The following is a 12,832-nucleotide window of genomic DNA, read 5'->3' as shown; positions in this document are numbered from 1 at the left end:
TTAGATGTGATATTGATTTCTCAATGACTCTATGAGTCAAGTGTTCAGTCAGTCAGTGTTGCTGCTATCAACTGACTGAGTGATTTTTTTTTTTTCGCTCTTGAAGACATCTACAAAACCCCCTTCAATCTATTCCTCTTCACATCCTCATTTCCTTTTTAACCCCCAACACTGTCGCACTGAGTGATGTTTTGTTGCCAGGCAACAAAAGACAGTCTCCCCTCCCTGGTTGGTCTTTTTCCTCCTCCCTTTTTTATTCTCTGCATCTTTGCCCTCTCCTCTTTGACCGTCTCTTGACTGTTGCGCTCTATCTTGCTCCGCTCGCCGATGGGGGTCTCTGCTTTGTTGACGTGTAAATTTAAAAAGGAGTTGTGGTGCGACTGTGTATCCCTGCACACACTGTGATACGTCCAGATGGCCTACAATGGTCTGGAGGAGCCAAGCAAGAAGACGATGAAAAGGAAGTTCCTAGGAGATTGGGACTGATCTCCAGGAAGTACACACGGACACAATGAAACCAACTAATGATTATTCTCATTATCGATTAATCTGCTGATTCTTTTCTCGATTAATCGTTTAGTCCATAAAATATCAGAAAATACCGATGTCCATCCCAGTCTTTCAGGGTACAAGGTGACGTCTTCACATATATCTGGTTTTGTCTGACCAACTGTCAAAAACCCAAAGATATTCCCTGTACAATGATGTAAAACAGGGAAACCAGGAAATCCTTGTATCAGAGAGGCTGACAGCAGCAATTTTCTGGAACTTTTGCTTGAAAAATTACTCAAAGGATAAATTGATTATCGGAATATTTGCTGATTATTTTTCTGTTGATAGACTGAACAGGTTTTTGAAGTATCCCAAATTTTCTTTGAGCATGTCAACACCATATCCTGGTGTCAGAAACCCGGATAAGCTAGCTGGAGCGCTTTAATAGAAACCGGGAGAGTGTGGCATGTAAACACTGTAGCCTATCTCGGCTCTACAGTCTTTATAGAGGAGGTCATCAACTGAAATTATGTTGTATTTTGTCAGTAAAACAAACGATGTGATGGTAAATAATGATGAATACTGAATTACATCATAATGTAAATAACGATCAACACGATGAAACAAAGGGAAAAGTCTGACTTCAGCTGTTGAGGTAGCACAGGCGGTACAGAAATGAGGCTGAGATGTTCAAGAATCCCAAACACAACCTGGATACTGTTATGGTCGTGTGTACAGGGATATGAATAACCAGGTTTCTCATGTATCATGCTAACGTCACATCCCGAACATGATCAAAACCAGGTTAAGACTCAAAACCAGGACACTAATGTGCATGTAAACATAATTATTATCCCAGATAAAACTTCTGGCATCGTTAAAGGGAGGTAGTGAGGTCTATGCACAATGATAGATAATTAAAAGCATCTTGTGAATGGCTGTCTAAACAGGGCACAGTGTTTATCTGTTTGGAGAGTGGGTGGCATGGCCTACTTCAGCAGCTCATTAGATCATGTCAGACAGTACAATGAGAGAGAGAGTGATGAGAGCGTGCTCATCATGGAAAGAGAGAGAGGGTTAAAGTCCATTCAAAACATTCCTGTGGGTAAGTGAGGATAAAAGGCAAGAGCTTTACACTCTGACTAAAATCATTAATAACTGCCACACTGACTTTATTGTTCATGCTAAATTAAATCTGATATGCAGTACTGTTGCTGGGGGATTAGAAGTACTGCATGGACCCAGAGGTAAAATACTAGATCTCAAATGGGCAAGATCTCTGCTTCTTATAGAAATTAAATGGCATGATTCTTCACACCATATTGATACCTTATCATCCTGAATGTGCTCACTTTTGGTTTAGTCCATATATCTGTTCTTTACTGTCACAGTTTTGTCACAGTTCATTCATGTATTCATTCATTCATTCATTCATTCATTCATTCACAACCCTCTTATCATATCAGTCCACTGCCACTCCCTGCTGTCCGCAGTAACCCCAGCTCTTCCCTCCTTTCAGCCACCTGACTCTTGCCCGCCCACCTACTCGCCTGTTCCCAATTCCCTAATCAATTCCTTGAATATACAGTTTCACTTCTGCATTTTCAAAACATATCGAATGTCTTGTTTTGTCCAAAGCGATACTTAGAAACATTAACCATCACAAAAGGAGATCATAAAAGGAGCAAATCCTCTCAAATTAAAAGCTGCAACCAGCTAATGTTTGGCATTTGTTGCTTCAAAAATAAGTTAATTGACTGACAAAATAGCTGCCAATTCGTTCTCACTAGATTGACTAATTGTTTAAAGTCAAAATGATAATGAATTGACTTTGAGTGGAAAATAATTTTGAAAAAAGCATGAAAGTGTTGTGATTTCACAATATCCTGTTGTCAAAATTAATGATTCCAAGCAAAATGTAATTAAAAGCTGAGAAAAGGTGTCATCAAGGTGTTTGTTCTACACGATTGAAGAGATTCGTCTGATGTAAAACATAATACTTGAACACAGGTCATGCAATTGAACAATGCTGTCATAAAAAACATCAATATTGTAAAAATATTTCTATTAATTTGACATTGATTTCACCCAGCCCTAATATGCTCACAAGTAAAGCATTAGATGTGTTGTCTCCCTGAGGTATACTGTATATAAGGAGATAACACAGTCTAGAGGCTGGAGAGCCATGCATGTTTACTGCAGGTGTGAAGCTCTGATAAACGACAGAGGTTTCTGTGCAGTAATTGGCTGTGTCTTAGGAGAGGCTGCAGAAAATACTGTCTTCTCCCCTTTTCATATGCATATTAATGGCCCGGAAAACAAATATATTTTCCGTATGTTTCCTGACGTGGTGGTAAGAGCTTGTATTTGCATGTGTTTATATGTGAGTGAATGAGTTTCACTAATCCGTTAAGGTCAGTGCATTTGTGTGTGTGTGTGTGTGTGTGTGTGTGTGTGTGCAGAAAATGGAAAGTAAATGTCGAAGATATAGGCCGCTATCTCCCTCCATTTCTTTCGCCTACTGCAACATTAACTGACCAATCGCAGGATAATGGAGGGGAAACCAATGCAGCGTTCAGACAGAGTGATACACTGGCTTCCTAGTGTATGTATGTATGTAGGTGTAGGTGTGTGTGTGTGTGTGTGTGTGTGTGTGTGTGTGTGTGTGTGTGTGTGTCTCCGTGTGTGTATACGTGTCTGCATGTGAGAAAAATGTGTGAAATTCGGTATTAAATGTACGTTTAGGTAAGTGTGCTGCTATGTGCGAATAGGCTCTTTCCTGTTTTTGGGTGAAAGAATGAAAAATGGCAGGAGAAAGGAGAGATTAAGCGCTCTGGGGAGTCTGTGTATGTGTGTGTGTGTGTGTGTGTGTGTGTGTGTGTGTCTAGGCATACACACATACATGCATCACGCAGCTACTGCTTCTAAATCATGCAACAGAAGAGGCGCAAAGAGGGAAAAGCTGCACTCCAACGATTCCCTTTGGGCCGGGAAGCAGGGGAGAAGCGGGAGCCTGCTATGCTTCTGCACTTAAACAAACAGCCCATAAAACACCTCACCACTGCCAGGGAGAATTAGTGGAGGGATGGGGCAGAGAAAAAAGAGAGGGGGCATCAAATGTATAGAGAGAGAGAGACAGAATGAGGGATGAAGCCGATGGGGAAGAGAGGCAAAGAGCGATGTGTAATGACAACAAAAAGCCAAATGATAAAAGAATAATAGCCGTCTCCGCTATGCGTAAGCCCATGGGAAGAGGGCCGGGCTGAGGCTTTCGAGCTTTATAGATGAAGAACACACACACACATACACACACATTTAAACAGCTCCCATTTTAGGGCATGACTCTAACATTTCACAAACACAATCGAGCTCACGGCGTACTCAGAGCCACCGATTTCCCCAAGGCTCACAGGACAAAAGGAGCGCTGCAGTGCAGAGAGAGTAGTGCGTGAGTGTGTGTGTGTGTGTGTATGTGTGTATTGGGGTATTAAATCAATACTTTTGTGAATGCTGATAGATAATTGATCTCATCAGTGGGCCTGTTCATGCACACTCACAATCCTCCAGTAAGGCAGAGAACTCGGGAGGCGTGGGTGGCGGCGCAGGAGAGGAAGTGGCAGAGGGTGAGGAGGAAAGTAGAAACTAGGGGGGGGGGGGGGGGGTGAAGACAGGCAGGTGCACAGTCAGAGGGAAGATATGAATGACAGATGATAAAAAGAGATGGGTTGGGGGAAGAGATAAATGGTGGAGGAAGAGAGGAGGCAGAAAATGATAAAGAGAAGGAACAAAGAAAGGAAGGATTACATTGATTATTTTTTTTAAAAAAAGGTTTGGGTTAGTGACACACAGTTGGAGCTCTTCAGATCGGCAAGAAGCTCTCAGAATTACCAGTAATAAACATTAACAAATGCACTTGATAATATCTTTTTTTGACTCACAAGATGCATTTTAGCAAGAATTATCCGATCACAGTGACGTGCGGCGCGAATGGTGGATGAAGACTGAAGCTGACTGTGTCGAGAAAAACTAATAATGCATAACCTGCAACTTAAAATAATTCAATTTGGGTTTCTGAGTCAATTTTGTTCGCAACTCCAATTACAAAGTATTTGAATTTGCTACAATGATGAAGTATGTTTCTCTATAGTAGCCAAAGCATCAACATTTGTAAGAACAAATAACATTTTAAGTGCTACTGTTAAACTATGGCAAATTAGCTTTACATAGCAACACAGGCACAATACTGTTGCCATGTCTTTTACATGAATCTTTAGCAGGAAAGGATGCTAAAATTTAGTTTGGGACATCTAGCTTTAGCCTCAGGCTAAATCACATATGTAGCCATCAAGTGCATATTTAAGATCATTTAACAGGGTTCTCATTTTAAAACACATTTGTGAAACATCATGTCAGCTGGAGACAAAGATTTAAGTCAGTTCACTGAGTTCTAGCAACAGCATTAGTTTATCATTTCAGCCAACAAGCTATGTCGTCAGGTAGAAATAAGAGTAGTGAATACTGGACGAAAACGAAGACCCAATGTTTCTAACATAACAGTGAATTTGGAGTGGTAAATCTGCCATATATGGTTAGCTTCAAAGGTATAACAAGAGGAACTAGGCAGGGTGGAGCTGTAGTTAATGTCAATTAGGCCACAGTGAAGCCAGACACAGTGGGAACACAGTATGTGTCTGTGTGTGCATAGTTGTTGAGACAGTGAGAGGGTGGAACAGGAAAGTTATAAGGTTGCTCACTGATAGAAAAGAGACTACGAGTGGTGTAAAGACATAAATGTCTGTGTGTCACAGAGGCTATTCAATGACTCAGACAGTCTAAGATAAAAATACAACATTAGCAGCGTTTAGAGAGGGAAGTCAAATGTGGCAGTTGAAATCATGTGGGAAACAAGTCAAAAGCCCTGTCCACCTTCCCAATGTGGTCTGTCTTTTCCAAAATGACTGTTAGTTTTTATGTGGGCTTCCTGATCATATTGGATTATGAGATGATGCCCCTACACTATCTTTGGTATTCAAGTGACCATGATTTCTGATTGAGAGGACTCACTACATGGTGTCAATAGTGAACCTAACCTGAACTACACTTTGATGATGTTCTGCATTTTATTTATTCTCCAGAAATCCAATGAAAAGGCTAAAACCAACAAATATTGACTGTGTATCCAAAGCCTGATTCCTCTGTGCCACCAACATCCATTGTGTTTTTAATAGTTTTTTTTTTTTTGACAACAATGGAGCTCTTTGGCACAGAGGAACAAGCTATATCAGGCTTTGGATACAAACACTGTTCTTGTTAGCAGGATCATTTCATTGTTGCTTTTGGTCTTTTTGTGTCATTTCCTGACAGTAAGAAAAATATAGAATATGACCAGACTTGGCTTCATTTAAATACTTGTGAATTAATTGATTCTTCTGAGATACAGTATAACCATTTGGATCAATCAGATAAATATGATGTGATTAGATAGAAATACGACCCATGAAGCTGCGATCAGACAAACTGATGACTGCACAACATGCATGTGAAAAGCTCTGTCATGTAGTGGAAGACTGCAAAGCTAATAATGATGTATAATGCATGATGTTGCTGCAGACATGAAATAATAACCAACTACCTGTCAAGGAGAAAATCAGAGGTGAAAATGTAAATCAAAGACAAACAACTTCTGTAACGTGGTTATTTGCCATGCAGCCCTTGACTGCACCTGATTAGCATTACTGTTGCCTGTGGCTAGGACGAATTCAGTCACGCTAACAACAGCACCACATCAATATCTGCCCATTTATACCTCGGCAACACTGGCGATGACTAATCTAACGACTAGGACTGAAGGCATCGGGCCACCCACCCACCCAGGAGGCACGCTGTTAGGATGCAGCAGCTATGAGGGCCCTCAAGAGTGGGCAGATGCTGCAGTGAAGCCTGGGATCACAGAGCACAGCAGCAGAGCACCATGCATCAGCTGCCTTAATAGACAATTAGTTATAATCGGAGAAAATGAGAGGAGGAGGGGCAGATGGAGAGACAAGAGCGAGAGATAGAGGGAGAGAGTTTAATCTTAGGATGTTTGGATAAGCACCCACTGTGACATAAACGTCAAGGTGTTTTAAATTACTTTTAAAGAGGTGACTGATGCTGCAAACCGGCAGTTTTGAAGTTAGATGTGACACTGGTTACACTTAAAAACTGTTTTCTTCTTCTACGCAGTGTATTATACTGTAGATTTGTTCTAGTAAGAGCTAATATCAGGGCAGAGGGACGAATGAATGGATGAAGTGACACACCTTGGAGGATGTTTGCAAGTGAAGATGATAGCACAGATATGTCTTAGACAGAAAGTGTTAGAAAGAGAAATAAGACAGAAAAGAAAAAACAAATCAAGAATTGCACAGTTTAAAGAGGCTAGGAGAAGCTTTGGTCTCCACAGCCCAGATTTAAGTTGCCACCGACTCCTGCAGCTTCAAAGACATCAGAAAAACTTAACTGCATCTAAATATGGATACCAATAAAACACAAAGGTTTCAGCAAAAACCATCAGCTTCACAGACAATAAAAGGTGTGAGAGTTTTGCATGTCAGACTTTAAAGAAACCCTGGTGACCTTATTTCCTCAGCAGCTTCTGAGAAGGTTTGTGACCTTGTGCTTAAGTCTGCAAGTGTGTGTTCCTGTGTGCATCTGGGTGACGAATACCACCCATAGCACTGTAATCTAACTGCAGCATCTTGCTATAGTAAACCTGAGTGGCTCCAGTTATGACTCATGAGTGTGTACTCTTGTGTGTGTTCTATGACTTTTCAATGACCTTTCATATGACAGAATGCAGAATTATTCTTATTTTCATTTAACATGCCAGTTCCATGAATGAGTTAATAACTATTACATTTCAGAGAAACCTGAATATCAGTGAGAATCATGATCTGTTTAATAAAGTGAGAACATGTAACTTTTGAAAGAAGAAAAAATAAAATCATCCTTTTACGAATAAAAAGTTGAATTGCTGAGTAATAAGAATCATCTTATTCTGCTATGACGATGGTGGCTAATGGTTGCTTAGTTATGTGCATGTTGTACACAAATAAACATAGCATAAAAACAAAAACACCTCATGAAGGGAAATTCAATTTGCCATCATCTTGCAACTGCCACTTGTGGCCACAGTGGCCGCCTTTCAGCAGAAGTTACACAGTCTGGCTTTAACGTCTATAAGCACAAACACACGCAGTGACACAGAGTGAGATGCACACACACGCTGAGAGTGGGAATAAATTCAGTGTGACGGAGCAGTCAGAAGCCCCTGAGGCAGTGACAGTAACACTGGTGGGCAGGTGGGAGTGGAGACGTCTGCTCACCAGTCACTGTGCAAGACTGACAGCTAACCCCTCAACACAGTGTTCCTCAAACACACATGCGCACACACACGCACACACACACACACACACACACACTAAGACTTCTGACAGTCGTTGCAGTCATTGCTGTGGACTGCAACACACCAAACAGCACCGAGCTGAGACAAATGCACATGCCCACACACATCAACATGAGAGTGTGTGTCTGAATTCGGCCTTATCCTCTATACCTCCAACATTTTTTTTTCTCTTCCTGTGTGGTACAACACACAGCTTTGGAGACAACCAGCAACTTCCTCCTGCCGATCCGTCACCGCCTTCATCTCTGGGCCTCAAATAAACACAATTCAATTCACTGGGAAAACACCGCCACGCTCTCCAAACTGTTTTGTCAGGATGAAATGGGTTTAATTGTTGTCGGCTTCAGCTTTAGTGCACAACATACAATTAAGCTTTTGAAAGTGGACCGTGGAGTTGTCACTGAATAAAGCGACAAGACAGGGTGGGAGATGCCTTTGTATTTGTGTTGTTTGTCTCTATCTACGAATGCAGATGCCATCAATTAGGATTGTTTGCTCATTTGTGCGGATGAGTGTGAGTCTGTGTGTGTGTGTGTGTGTGTGTGTGTGAGCTGGTACAGAGGTTAATAGGAACCTCACATGTGTTGACTGGAAGACTTGGGCATGTAATATGGGCTGATGGCCAGTGTGTGTGTGTGTGTGTGTGTGTGTGTGTGTGTGTGTGTGTAGTAGCAGCAGCAGGGTATTGATTTTCCTTACTCCTTGGTGTATTTAGTGAATTGAACTTCCTGCTTTGTCTCTTACTTTTTTCCATGTAACAAGAGGGACCTCCAGCACGAACAAGGCAACATCACACACACATGCACATCACTGACTCTCCACTCTCACTTTTATTCAGGAAAACAAAATCCCATGATGAACATATTGTGAGTATATTAATATTCCTCAACACCCTGAGCTTCTGATAAGCTGAGAGTGAATGTAAGTAAACCTGTCCTTACATCTGGATTGAAATACCTCAACAACTCCTGGATAGACTGCCATGAAATTGTGCACAGACAGTCATGATCCCCAGAGGGTGAATCCTTATGACTTTGGTTGATCCTCTGACTTTTCATCCAACACCACTATAAGGTCGACATTTGTGGTTCAGAGTGAAAAATCTTGGCACCAGTAGAATGTATTTCTCCTCTTACACCACACGTCTGTAGATGAACTGTAAAAACTTCGACTTCCCTTTGACTTTTCTCTAGCAACATCATCACATCAAAACTTCTGCTTGTCCTTGACATTCACCCCCTTATTGCTAATTAGCAAATGTGTGCCTGCTAAACATTAATGTGCCAGAGTTACCACTGTGAGCATGTTAGCATGCTGATGTGAACGTTTAGCAAACAGAAAACCTTGAAAACAACCATTAATTATCATTACAAAAAAAAAAGGACAATTTTTATTTCAAAAGTCTCCCTGATTGCTACAACTTCCTAAAGTAGATGGTTCATTATAAAATTAGAGTTAGAACAGAGTTTCTATACCTCACACTCTGGCAGCTCTCCATAAATAGACTCGAATGTAACTGGATCCTATTGCTGGTTTTATGTACGCATGGACGAGAGTGAATCATATCACCACAACGGTGTCTGTGGAGGTGCCTGCTCTTATTGGTAACTGCTACCGCCAATTCCATGATGCCAAAAATAAAACAAACAGACAGGGTGAGTCATGGCTCTGCTTATGCTGGTCTGTCTTATTAGGGAGACCCTGCTTTGAATCAGAATCTCCCTCTTGTGTTGAGATTTTGAGAAAACATGTTTGGGAATAAACCGGAGTCAACAAAGATACAACACACACAGTGAAGTGAACTGTAGTCGTAATGAGGTATATACAATGCTGAGGTCACTAACTTTTCTTTATAGGCACAAGATCTTCTCTGTTTAATTTGATTTAATTGAAAAAACTGACTGATTATTGTAAAAAAAAAAAATTTTTTTAAAAATTGAATAAATTGAGATGATATCAAATTATATCAAATATTCATTAATTGAATAATGACATTTAAGGCTTGATACTGTATTTGTAAAATACAACACAAATACAAATATAAAATCTCAGTCTTTTAAAGGACTAAATGCTTTTAATGCCTTGAATAAATAAAAACACATTGTTCCAACAAACACAAGCAGGAATGATGGTACCAGACTAGTTGCAGTTTTAGCTAGCCACGAACTATCCTCCATTCTTCTTTGCCAAGCCATAAAAGTATCACTGCAACTGAAGGATATACCACCACTCTGCCCAAATCTTTGGCCTGCATTTCAGAGAGCTCTGACCTCAACAGGGTTATCTCTGCTGGATACTGCTCTGCTCACTAACATCACACCACCACAGACACCAAGTGCGAGGCCAAAGCACAGATATGACAGAAAGTCTTTGCTGCCCTGGTATAGCGATAGTCTGGTAGAGGCGGGATCCATCTGAGGCCCCTCAAAGAGAAATATACTGTAAAAGGTAACACACATCAGAATAGTGGAGATTCAACAGAAAAGCTAATTGATTACACCGACTTAATTATTCAACTTTTATCCAAAAAGTCACACAAATTAAATGACAAAATATGTTGTTTCTCCATGCCCTCTAGAAACGACACGAGAGCAGTTTTTTTTATACGACGAAAGGTTCAGGTTAGGTTTAGGGAAAGATCACGTTCTCATATTGAAATAAGAACATGGTTAAGGTTTTTGAAAGTGGGTTAAATGGCTACCGCCTTAAGGTTAGGAGATGACTATGGTCATGGTTAACACCAATAACCACCTGGTAAAGGACTAGTGTGATCATGGTCCTTGCTGACTGTCTGTAGGAAGCAGGTCTCCTGTGTTAAAGGAAGTAAAAAGATAGTTATGATTTTGGAGGAAAGATGCTAATATCTCGCCTACTTCACATCGGACAGACACACAGACCATGAGCACACAGATTCAACGTCTACTGTCTCCTGTCGACACGAGGAGCTGTTTGTTCGCTAAAAGGCATCAGGACCCGAATTTCCACAGACTCTCTTCCCCGACCTTTGCACAAGCCTCCCACAGAGACACAAAACCTTTTACAGTACGAGCGCCGGACTCGACAAAACAGTTTTCCTTCTGTGTTCACACAAGCAATTATATTTCTTGTCCCACAGAAAAAACAAAGACTTAATTTCACTGCAGAGTCAAGGACCAAAGATAATTGCTGAAATGTAAGCTTGGCATCACATGCTTATCTTCCCTGAAGTTATTCCGAAGATCAACCTGGGTTTATCAAGGTCTGCCATTCATTTTCCATTATGAACATACTCTTTTATTGAACATACCGCACAGCCTCTGATCCCTTCAGGAACCACCGTGTCTTAAAAACAGACTCATACTGGAAAGGATTATTTATTTTATTTTAGGTTTATGTGAATTTAGTTTTACTAATACATTTACACTTAGTTGATTAAACCTCTATACCTAATCCCCACTAATTACAACACGAATGAAAGGGTAGTTCTGAATTAGCAATCGTTTCTTAGCACTTTTAAATGCCCTAAATACTAACTAACTAAAGCTAAGGAGGCTGTACCAGTGCTGGTTAAAATAAACTACTCATCAATATGAGCTTGTAGAGAAAGTCGATAAGGGAAGTAAGTGAAGGTTTTGTTCAGGGAACAAAATATCTGGATTAAGGGTAGAAAAGGTTTCAGGTCATGATTAAAGGAAAACAGTGTTGGTTGGAAACAGACAATGAACAGTAGCAAGTCCAACTCACACACTTCTCTGGCCCACTCATCCACGCCGACCTCCTCAAAGCAAGGTTTTGTGGCGCTACATCTGCCTCTGTTCCTGAGGGAAGACCATCATAATTCACATGGCACCTACAGTCCTTGTCAGGGAAATGTACTTCGAATTTACCGTAGGTCACATTTCACCAGTGACAAATGAGATGGCTTTTCTTGTAAGGTTGATGTGGTGAGCACTACAGCTACCATTAGTCGAATGACAGAAAATGACCAACAACAAACAGCGAACATGTTAAATGAGATGATTTGCAGCTTTTCTCTCTTTTATATGAAAATAGAAAATCTTTGGGTCTTGGACTTTACTCAGATACATTGTTGTGGTCATTTTTCATTATTATGCAACATTTTATAGATTTAACCATCAATAAATCAATCATGAATTAAAATAATTATTGGCTGCAGCCTATGGTGGTCATTTCAACAGGGATGTTTACACCTGTTTTCTATCTTTTCATCCATTATACTAATCGACAAATACATATCATCTTAATCTAACACCTAATCCATCCGTGATGGACGATTAGAAAAACCCTTTAGCTTGTTAGATGCTATGAAAAATATTCAATTCTAGAGATGACGCAGGTGAAAAGACAACACTGACCAGATGTGACAAGTAAAAACAACACGTGAAGCATAAAAGAGGAACAGTCGCTCTGTGATAATTTGAATATCGAAGCTATCAGTGACTTCATTCTGGCTCACACCCACCACAATGTTTGGATACGGCTCTTTCTCTTTTTGTAACATACACCCGCCCCCACCCCACCCCCACTCTCTCTCACACACACACACACACACACACACATACACACAGAAGTATTATGTGTAGTGTAAGTCTGCTAGTGCTGATAGGTGGCCTGTGGTTTCTCCTCAACACTAATCAGTCGCATGCGTGGTGTGCAGCACTCATGGACAAACCCACAATATGTCTCTGGTAGGAAGTACGATCGCAGTGCATAACTCTAGGACTTCCTGTCGCTCTGGGCTATCGGAATGTACAGGCTCAGCTCACAGTGGAGGGATGCACATTCACAAACACTCCCCCAAAGCAACAATGACTCAACAGCTTAGTAATCAACCACAAAGACACACACTGTGCAGCAGCTTTACACCAGCAGCGTCAAAACAAAACAAATGAA

At 40.7% G+C, this 12,832-nt stretch overlaps 1 protein-coding gene across 5 annotated transcripts in view; it reads right to left on the bottom strand.

Moving 5' to 3' along the window:
* garnl3 (GTPase activating Rap/RanGAP domain like 3) overlaps nt 1–12,832 on the bottom strand; it is a 70,427-nt gene that overhangs the window by 34,246 nt on the left and 23,349 nt on the right. The window lies entirely within an intron of this gene.

This window comes from Seriola lalandi, unplaced genomic scaffold, assembly GCF_002814215.2.
Source record: "Seriola lalandi dorsalis isolate HSWRI2012SDOR001 ecotype SW California unplaced genomic scaffold, Sedor1 jcf7180002054695, whole genome shotgun sequence".
Classification (NCBI taxonomy): Eukaryota; Metazoa; Chordata; class Actinopteri; order Carangiformes; family Carangidae; genus Seriola; species Seriola lalandi.
This window is presented reverse-complemented; position numbering and strand designations above follow the sequence as displayed.